At 36.6% G+C, this 10,355-nt stretch overlaps 1 non-coding gene and 1 pseudogene across 1 annotated transcript; one reads left to right on the forward strand and one right to left on the reverse strand.

The window, feature by feature from the left end:
* Nucleotides 1-5,909: 5,909 nt before the first annotated feature.
* Nucleotides 5,910-7,675, reverse strand: LOC112499947 (annotated as a pseudogene).
* A 1,389-nt stretch (nt 7,676-9,064) lies between these two features.
* LOC112501345 lies at nt 9,065-9,171 on the forward strand. The gene has a single exon (XR_003067477.1). It is a non-coding gene; the product is annotated as a small nucleolar RNA R71 (small nucleolar RNA).
* Nucleotides 9,172-10,355: the final 1,184 nt, after the last annotated feature.

The raw sequence follows: 10,355 nt of genomic DNA on the forward strand, positions 1-10,355 counted from the left end.
ATATAAATTATTAATAACTAAATAATATTAATTAATATTAATCTAGTAATGATGAAAGAAAAGTACTTGATGGGATGAGAATTGACTAATGAAAGCCTTGGAAATAGATTTTGACTTTGAAGAAAACTTACAAGTCAAGTAACATAACTTGCAACACAAATTTCGTTACAAAGACCGAAAATGTTACTTGCAAACTCGTAAAAACAGATTATTTAGTCTACATAAATTAGTCGTGAGCCACAAAGGATGAGATCTAATGTAAAGCAACAACGATCGACTAACTAGTAACTCGTAACAAAAATAAGAAAACGTAACGTAACTTGGAAATAAAAACAGAAATGAGATGAAGATTAAATACGAGTACTTAAATTAAACTTGAAAACGTAATCACAACTTCACTTAACAAAAATCGGGTCTTGATTGGAAACAAGAAAACCGAAAGCTTGGAACTGAAAACAATAATCTAGAAAGTGACTAACACAAAGATCATAAGTATCAAATGGAAGAAAGCATGTAAATTGGTGAATTGGTTTGTGAAATGGTGTAGTAAACATAAGCCTTAAGCCTTCTATATATAGGCTAAGGAAGTTCACTTAGTAGGAGCCAACTAATAAGACAAAAGTCCCTTCAAAACTGGGCTTTGACCGGGCCCAAGGTCGTTGACCACGCATCTTCTATGGATCAACCCACTTCTTCTCGGCCCAGGCAGAAATTCAGCTCTCGGACAGGTGCTATAGGACCTTGCCACTCCTGGTCCTACAGGACTGCTGCAGGATTGGGCCCAAAAATATCAAAAACCTGCATAAACAGGGGATTAACATTAGATATACTATATAACTACTAGTAGATGAAAAAGACATAAAAAGACTCAATTAAGATACTAATGGGCAAATAAAACAAAAGAAAATGGTTAAGAAAATGATGTAATAAGGTTAATAAATTAACACTTATCACACCCCCAAACTTGAATTGTTGTTTGTCTCCAAACAACAGAAAATGACAACTTAAAAGACTCAAAGTTCTAATAAACTAAAAAAATTGAGGATAAACATTCCATAGCCAAAGTATGCATATTTTTGAAATTTTTTGAATGAAAGTGTTATACTCTTTACTTGATGCTTGATATCCATAGCCCTTCATAAATCTAGCTCCCCCAAAATTAAGTCTTTCATATTGCCACTCCATAAGCTAGCCTATATTTCTTTTGCTATACTAGATTCAACAGATAGTTTGAGACTTTGAATTGGGTTTTGCATTTGGCTTTTTCTTTTCAATGCATGCCTTTTACCTTATCTCACTTTTTTCACTCCATAACACAATTTTACTGCTATGCATCTCATATTGAGGTATGTTTGGGCACTTTGGTCCTTTTCAAACATTCTGGTGTACTTTGACACTCTTTTGTATGCACAAGACATGGAACTATGTTCCTTTGTTTGTCTTTTGGTCTTAATGCATATGTTTCATGATCTCTATAGTGTTTGGTACTTTTAGGAMYCTCCYCCAAACTTAAGGGAAACAATGTCCTCATTGTGAGTGTATGAAGGCTACAATTTGGCCAAATTGAAATGAAGGCCCATTTGAATCAAGTTCAAGCTTTGGAAATAGTTGGCTAGTTCTAGAGGCTCCATTTAAGACAAAGATGGTGTAACTTTGGATTATTGTGGCTATGACATCAAGTTCAAACATTTATACAACAAATTCATCATTTATTCTATTTTTGGTGCATATATGGCTAAAAGAAGATATGCTACTTAAAATCAGTGCCCAAAATCCTAAAATGAAACAGAATAGCAAAGATGAGAAGTCACAAGTGTGACTTGGTTATCTTGTGAAAATAAAAGGACTCAAAGACTCAAAACAAGGGTTTAGACAAAACCAACAATCCAACTCTTAGTCAAATTGGCTTTAGAGTAAGGATGTGGTACTTAGAATGAGCTTCAAACCAAGTCAACAATCAACTAGAGGAGTGTATTTCCAAACAACATGGTAATATGCAAATAAACAATGGGATTGCCATTGTGTTACCATGAGATTGCCTTAAAGTAACCAAACAATAGGATTGCCATTGTTCTGCCATGAAACAGGCCAAATGAAACCGGACAATGGGATTGCCATTGTCTTCTCTTGACTCAGCCTGCATAGAGAGATTAAATTGAATGCATTTAAGCAAGGCTCTTCCTCAAAACAGTCATACTAGTTGTGCACAAAGCAACCGAACAGCCTGATCAACCTTTAAGAACCAATAGAATTAAGATCCAAGATAAACAGATTATTCCAAATATGACATGGTCAAAACAGCAAAGAAAAGCTATTAGAAGGACTGCATAAATATTAAAACAGCAAATGGAAATTAAAACAAGAAGGTTAAAACAGCAAAACCAAGGTAGTAACTAGCCATTAAAAAGCAACTTTAAGGAGAAACAACAAAAAATTATGTTAAAAACATCAAAGAATAGAAACACAATTATCATATTGGCTAGCCTTGGCCACATCATGCCCATGAAATGTTAAAAACAGCAAAGGAAAATAGCATACTATAGGCATAGCAATACTTTATGTCAAAACAACAAAACATCAAAACAACAAGTGCTTAAGGCAGCAAAACATACACCATACTAGATCTAAAAGTCATGAAATCAGCAAATTAGATATACCAAATAACAATACTACTTGTCAAAACAGCAAAATAATATTAGCTTCTAACAAAGGCTTATGCATAACAAAATATATACAAAGAGGTGAGAAGGTAGAACCTGTCCTACTCAGACTGAGTAGGAGAATCAGAATGCTGTAAGAGGATGGACTTGGGTGGAGCAGAAGGTTTCTCTGGTGGTGAATCACTATCATCAGATAATGCAATCATATTGCCCTTCTTTTGCTTTACTGGCTTGAAATTGGTAAGGCCCATAGCTCTCCTTCTAGTCATTCTGAGGGTAGCTTGATATTGTGGCTGTGGAGGTGGTTGTGGTTCAAACCTCACAACTCTTTGAGATTGAGTTTGAGTATGAGGAGGTGGCTGGGTTTTAGAAAAAAAGGAACATGCCTTAAGGGAATGGCATAAATGGGTTCCTCTTCACTCTCACTGGATTGGTTATTGTTGTTCACAGGGGGCATGAAATCAGAATCTCCTTCTCTTCTTCTTGGCCTGGACTTAAGAATGGCCACACAGAGGGAACAGGGGACTGTTAATGGTTCTTGGATCAAAGAAGAGCAATGATAGTGAATAGTGGTTAGAGACAAACCCGAATGGTGTATGAACAATGGTTAGGGGGTTTTTAAGGCCTCTAAACTTCTTCTCCATGATTATAGCTTCGAAAACTTCAAAATTTCCCCTGGATGATTGACAATTATCAAGCTATGATGAGGATTAGTCAGAAATGGTACCTTCCTTAACAATGCTAGTTCAATGAAGTGCTTTCCTTCTCGAGAATGGTTAATTGATGAGGTATGGCTGATGTTCTTGGTATGATGGAGAAAGTACAGTGATGGAAGTCTTGCCCGAGTTGAGAGGTTGAAGACGAAGGGACAATTGCCGGACGTTAGCAGGTACGATTGCGTGGGATATTGACAGGCCGTACCAAGCACGGGCTTTGATGTTGGGCTCTATCTTCGCGGCCTTCTTAAACACGTAACTTACTTTGGGCCTCCCTTCTCGTGGCCTGTTAAGAAACAGAAACAAAATGGCCATCAGATTTCTTTTAGATTGGGCCTGTTTAGTTAACTCAAACTAACTTGGGCCAGCTATATGAAATTAAATTCCAGCCCACAGATTAAAACAAAATCCAAACCTCTTAATATATTACATATTATGAGATAATTAGATAGAATGAGAAGGAACAAAATAAAATTTAAAAGCTTACTCAAAAAAATGAAAATAACAACTTATATATATATATATAGTAAAATAGATAATTATTCTAGAAAATGAAGAAAAAACAAAATAAAAGCTTAACCTAAAGATTTAAAATAAAAAAAAGCAAAATAAAATAACAACATATAATTATATATATAAATACTAAATATTCATAATGAATTATTATTTTAGAAAGATAACCTCAATAGGTTGTGTAACACTCATGGACTCAAAGAAAGGTTTCACTCTTTGTCCATTCACTTTGAAAGTAGTACCCCTCTCCAGATCTATCAGGTCAATAACTCCGTAGGGGTATACCTTGGCAACAACAAAAGGTCTGGTCTATCGGGAATTTAGCTTTCCCGGAAATAACTTTAACCTTGAATTGAACAATAGGACTTTTTAGCCTTCTATGAACTCTTTTGGAAGAATCTTTTTATCATGCCATTTCTTGGTATTTTCTTTGTATAGCTTAGCATTTTCATAGGAAAAATTCCTATGTTCTTCCAGTTCACAAAGCTGCAAAGTCCTTTTCCTTCCGGCCTCATCTAAACTCATGTTCAGTTCCTTAATGGTCCAATAGGCCTTGTGCTCTATTTCCACAGGTAAATGACAAGCTTTTCCAAAGACCAATTTATAGGGAGACATACCAATAAGGGTTTTATAAGCAGTCCGGTAGGCCCACAATGCATCATCTAACTTAGAGGCCCAATCCTTTCTATGTAGTTTGACTACTTTGGCCAAAATCCCTTTTATCTCCCTATTTGATAATTCAACAAATCCGTTGGTCTAAGGATGGGTGGCAGTTGCTACCCTATGCTTGATGTCATACTTATCAAGGACTTCTTCTAACATGTTGTTTATGAAGTGAGTGCCTTCATCACTAATTAAGGCACGWGGTGTACCAAATCTAGTGAATATGTGCTTTTGTAAAAACTTCACAACTGTTTTAGCGTCATTGGAATGGGAAGCCATGGATTTCACCCATTTGGACACATAGCCCACAGCTACCAGTATGTAGGTACAATTATTGGACAGAGGAAAAGGTCCCATAAAGTCTATACCCCAAACATCAAATAATTCTATTTCTAGAATTCCGTTTAAAGGCATTTCATTTCTTCTAGAGATATTTCCACTCCTCTGACACTCATTGCAACTTTTTACAAAGTTTTGAGCATCATTATGCAAAGTAGGCAGTAGAATCCTGATTGTAAGACCTTGGATGCTGTCCTACTTTCTCCAAAATGTCCTCCACAGGGTCCTGCATGGCAGTGCCGTAGAACTGATGGTACTTCTTCTTTTGGGATGCATCTTCTAATCACTTGATCTGTTCAAATTTTAAACAAGAAAGGGTCATCCCATAAATATTTCTTTGAATCATAGATGAGCTTCTTTCTTTGGTACTTATTAAATTCCTTGGGAATAATCCCACAAGCTAAGTAATTAACAAGATCAGCAAACCAAGGCACTGTAGTATGATTAAGAACCAAAATTCTTTCATCTGGAAATACTTCACAGATGTCACGACTTTGCATTGGTTTGTCTTGTTTTTCCAATCTTGACAGATGGTCAGCCACTTGATTATCCACCCCTTTTCTATCAATGATTTCCAAATCAAACTCTTGCAAAAGCAAGACCCACCTTATTAACCTTGGCTTTGTATCTTTTTTAGAAATAAGGTACTTGATGGCAGCATGATCTGTATGAACAATTACTTTGGTTCCCATCAAGTATGATCTGAATTTTTCAAAAGCAAAGACCACAACTAATAATTCCTTTTCAGTAGTGGTGTAATTGATTTGAGCATCATTAAGAATTTTTCTTGCATAATAAACAGGATGAAAAATCTTTTCTCTCTTTTGACCCAACACTGCACCAACTCCCCAGTTACTAGCATCAGTCATTATTTCAAAGGGTTTGGACCAATCAGGTGTTATTATCACAGGAGCAGTGACCAATGCTTCTTTTAAAATGTTGAAAGCTTTTCTACAATCTTCATTAAAATTGAAAACATGGTCATGTTGTAATAATAAACAAAGAGTTTTGATATTTTTGAAAAATCTTTAATGAACCTCCTATAAAAACCTGCATGTCCTAGAAAACTTCTGATCCCTTTGACAGTCGTTGGTTCAGGTAACTTCTCAATTACCTCTAACTTTGCTTTATCAACTTCAATGCCTCTTTTGGAAATTAAATGCCCTAACACTATGCCTTCTTTTAACATAAAGTGACACTTTTCTCAGTTCAAAACCAAATCCTTTTCTTCACATCTTTTAAGACTTTTTTCAAGGTTTTGCAAACACAGGTCGTATGATGTCCCATATACTGAAAAATCATCCATGAAAATTTCCATGGAGTGTTATAACATATATGAGAAAATAGACATCATACACCTTTGGAAAGTGGCAGGGGCATTACAAAGTCCAARARGCRTTCTYCTAAAAGMAAAAGTTCCATATGGACATGTGAAAGTAGTCTTTTCCTGATCATCCAGTGCTATGGCAATCTGATTGTAACTGGAGTAGCCATCGAAGAAACAATAAAACTCTTTTCCTGCTAGTCTATCTAACATTTGGTCTATGAAGGGTAATGGAAAATGGTCTTTTTGAGTGGCTTTATTAAGCCTCCTATAGTCCATACATATCCTCCAACCAGTTACTGTTCTAGTAGGTATAAGTTCATTCTTCTCATTGGGTACAACAGTGACTCCACCCTTTTTGGGTACACATTGCACAGGACTGACACATGTACTACTAGCAATAGGATAAATTATGCCAGCGTCAAGCCATTTTAAAATCTCCTTTTTGACAACCTCCTTCATGACAAGATTGAGTCTTCTTTGAGGCTCAACGGAGGTGAAACTTTTGTCATCCAAGATAATTTTATGTTGACAAATGGTGGGACTTATCCCCTTGAGGTCAGCAATTGTCCATCCTATGGCCTTGGTATGAAGTTTCAACATGTCAACCAACTTTTCTTCTTGGTTAGCTTCTAATGATGATGAAATAATGACTGGCAACTTCCCTGAATCTCCTAAAAAGGCATACTTCAAATGTGACGGAAGTTGTTTTAACTCTAAATCTGGGGCAACATCTAAGGAAGGAACAAGAATCTTCCTATCCTTAGATTCTAAAACTTCAAAAGCAGCAGATTCTTGTGGTGTTTTTAATTCCTCAAAATCTTCCTCTTCATCACTATCAGTCTCAAATAAACCTAAGATTTCCCCCAAACTTTTCTCTTGACACAAGGTTTCTATCAGACTCAAAGCAGAACACTATTCTCTTTCTTTCGGGTACCTAAGGGAATTAAAAACATTAAAAGTCACTTGTTGGTCTTGGACTCTCATGGTTAATTCTCCCTTCTGTACATCTATYAAKGTTYTWYYAGTAGCTAGGAAAGGTCTCCCTAAAATGATGGGAATGTCTTTGTCGGCTTCAAAGTCTAGGATGATAAATCAACTGGGAAAATAAACTTATCAACCTGAACTAGGACATCCTCAATCTTTCCTCTGGGATAGGCTATGGACTTGTCAGCTAACTGCAGAGTTACAGTCGTAGGTCTAGCTTCACCTATGCCTAGGGTATTAAAGACAGATAAAGGCATTAGGTTTATGCTAGCATCTAAGTCACATAAAGCTTTTCCTATCTCTTTTCCTCCAATTGAACAAGGGATTGTAAAACTTCCAGGATCTTTCATCTTAGGAAGAATTTTATTGGACAACAATGCACTGCAACCTTCAGTCAGAGCTACGGTCTCGTATTCAGTCAACTTTTTCTTTTTGCTCAAAATGTCTTTTAAAAACTTTGCATAGCTTGGCATCTGCTCAATAGCTTCAACCAAGGGAATGTTTATGTGCAACTATTTAAAAACATCAATAAACTTTTTAAATTGTAATTCTTCCTTTTGATTCCTTAATCGTTGAGGATAAGGAATATAAGGAGTGACTGGAATAGGAGACGTAGTCTTTTGAAGAGTTGGTGCTGGAATCGGTTTCAAAACTGATCTCACAATTGGTTCTGATTCAGTCCTAACAGGGATTATGGGACTGGTCTGGTCTTTTATTGCGGGACTGTCACCAGATTGTGAGACATTCACTACAACACTTTCTTTGGGAGTCTGAGGTGTCTTGGGTTCATCAGAAAATAACAGTGGAAAATCTGATCTTTCTGGAATGGCCGTACTGTCTATGGGCCTGACTATGGGTTGCGGCTCACTAGTACTCACATGAATAGTAGTCACAAAATATGGTACAGAGGTAACATAATCTTGTTCTACACTTTTCTTTTCAATCTCTACTTTGTTTGGTTCTTTTTGTTCTTTTTGGGTGTTTTCTAAATAACTCTTTCCACTCCTTAAAGTTACAACCTTAACATGCTCTTTTCTTTCCCTCTGAGGTATCTCTGTATCACTAGGTAGAGAACCTACTGGTCTTTTTCTACTCTCCAAAACCATTTGTCCCATTTGAGTTTTAAGATTTTTAATTGAAGCTTGAGTTTGGGTTATAAAACCCTTCATCATTGCCTTCCAAAGAAGTAGATGACTCAACTTACTGTTTGGGCTTGCTTTGGAAAGAAGATTGATGATTCTGAAAATTAGCATGTTATTAGGATTTCCTTGATGCGCATGCGAGTGAAAATTAGATTGGCCTTGTTGAAAATTGGACTGTCCATGTGGTTGAAAATTGGATTGTCCTTGCGGTTGAAAATTGGACTGCCTTGAGGTTTTTGCATTGGCAGATTAAGAGATGGACTATGCCATGAAAAATTTGGATGATTTCGCCAACCCGGATTATAAGTCTGTGAAAATGGTCCAGTCTTGTTGACAGAATTTACATGCTCCGGATTTCCAGGACACTGCTCAAAAGAGTGACCTTCACCACAATACACGCATTGCACAGATTGAACATTGGAATTAAAGGTATTAGCATTAGATTGCACATGTAGGCTAGATGTTAAATTTGAAATTAGCTTAGTGATCTGAGCTGTTAATGCCGAGACAACATCTACCTAATTTATTCCAGCTATTTTCTTCACTGGCATTGCCCGTGGGTTAGACCATTGTTCGTTATTATTAGAAATCTTTTCAAGTATGTCAAAACCTTCATTATAGGTACAAGCTGTGAAAGTTGCGCCTGCAGTAGCATCGAGCATTTGTCTAGCAACGATATTTAAACCGTTGTAAAATGTCTCTAGCTGTATACAGTACGGAATGCCATGGTGAGGGCATTTTCTCAGCAACTCTTTATACCTTTCCCATTCATCAGGAACTGCTTCATCATCCAGTTGTCTAAAAGTACAAATTTCATTCCTGGATTTGGCATTCCTCGTGGGTGGAAAATACTTTTTCAAACACTTTTCTACCATTTCATTCCATGTAGTCACAGAGTCTGGTTGCAAAGAATTGTACCAAGCTCTTGCTCGATCCCTTAGTGAAAATGGAAAAAGTTTTAGTCTCAGAGCATCGTCAGAAACATCAAGGATGAGAAAAGAGTATGTGATTTCCATAAAAGAACGCAGATGAGAATGAGGATCTTCAGAAGATAAACCAGCGTACTGGCCATTTGTTTGAAGCATTTGAAACATCAGTGGTTTAAGTGAAAAATGGGTGGCACCAATGGTACGCTTACGTATCCCTGTGTGCAGTTGAGTTAAGTTAGGAATATCGTACGCCATAATGCCACCATTTTTAGCATTTGCAAGACGAAAGATGTTTTGAGCCTCATCCTCATATGGAATATTTGGTTCATTTCTAATAATACCTTCTCCATCAATAATCACATTTTCAGCCATCGTTTCAGAGTTTAAAGCTCGAAGAGCTCTTTGCACTCTTCTTCGTTGTCTGAAAGTTTGCTCAATATCAGGATCAAGTGAAAAAAATTCACCGTGCGACAACCTTGGCATGCACGGTGCATTCACAAAAAGATGGTAGAAAAACTAACTTTTATAAACTTTACTTTTAAAAAGAAAAACTTCAGCGTACTATCCCCGGCAGCGGCGCCAAAAACTTGCTCGTCAGTTTATTCAACCTTAGATTTCAACACAAAAATAGAACTCGGCGCAAGTATACACCTTGATCTACTGTCGTCTTGTACCAAGTAATAATGGTATAAGTACCAGATATCGTTCCCACAGAGATAGCTTGTAAAGTTCTTCAAAAGTCCAGTTTATAAAAATTAATTTCAGATGGCGAAACGAGGGATTTGATTTATCTAAAATTGGGAAGTTTGGCTAACAACTAAAAAAAATATCAGTCGTAAGAAGAAGCACATGGTGCAACAGTTGATTAAGACATTAAACAAATGATTCAGCAAAAAAGTGACATAGCATTCCTGTCACAATTATCTAAAATCAATAAATGATTTTATATAACTATGACGGTATCAACTATCAGGTCAGACGGCCTCCCAAGAGCACACACCGGTCAACGTGCATTCGATACGATATCATTTATGTTAGACGTCGTGAATCCTAGCACAACACAGTGTTACCATCCTACACCG

The sequence above is a fragment of the Cynara cardunculus genome (assembly GCF_001531365.2).
Source record: "Cynara cardunculus var. scolymus isolate 2C chromosome LG 17, CcrdV1, whole genome shotgun sequence".
In the NCBI taxonomy this organism is placed as follows: domain Eukaryota; kingdom Viridiplantae; phylum Streptophyta; class Magnoliopsida; order Asterales; family Asteraceae; genus Cynara; species Cynara cardunculus.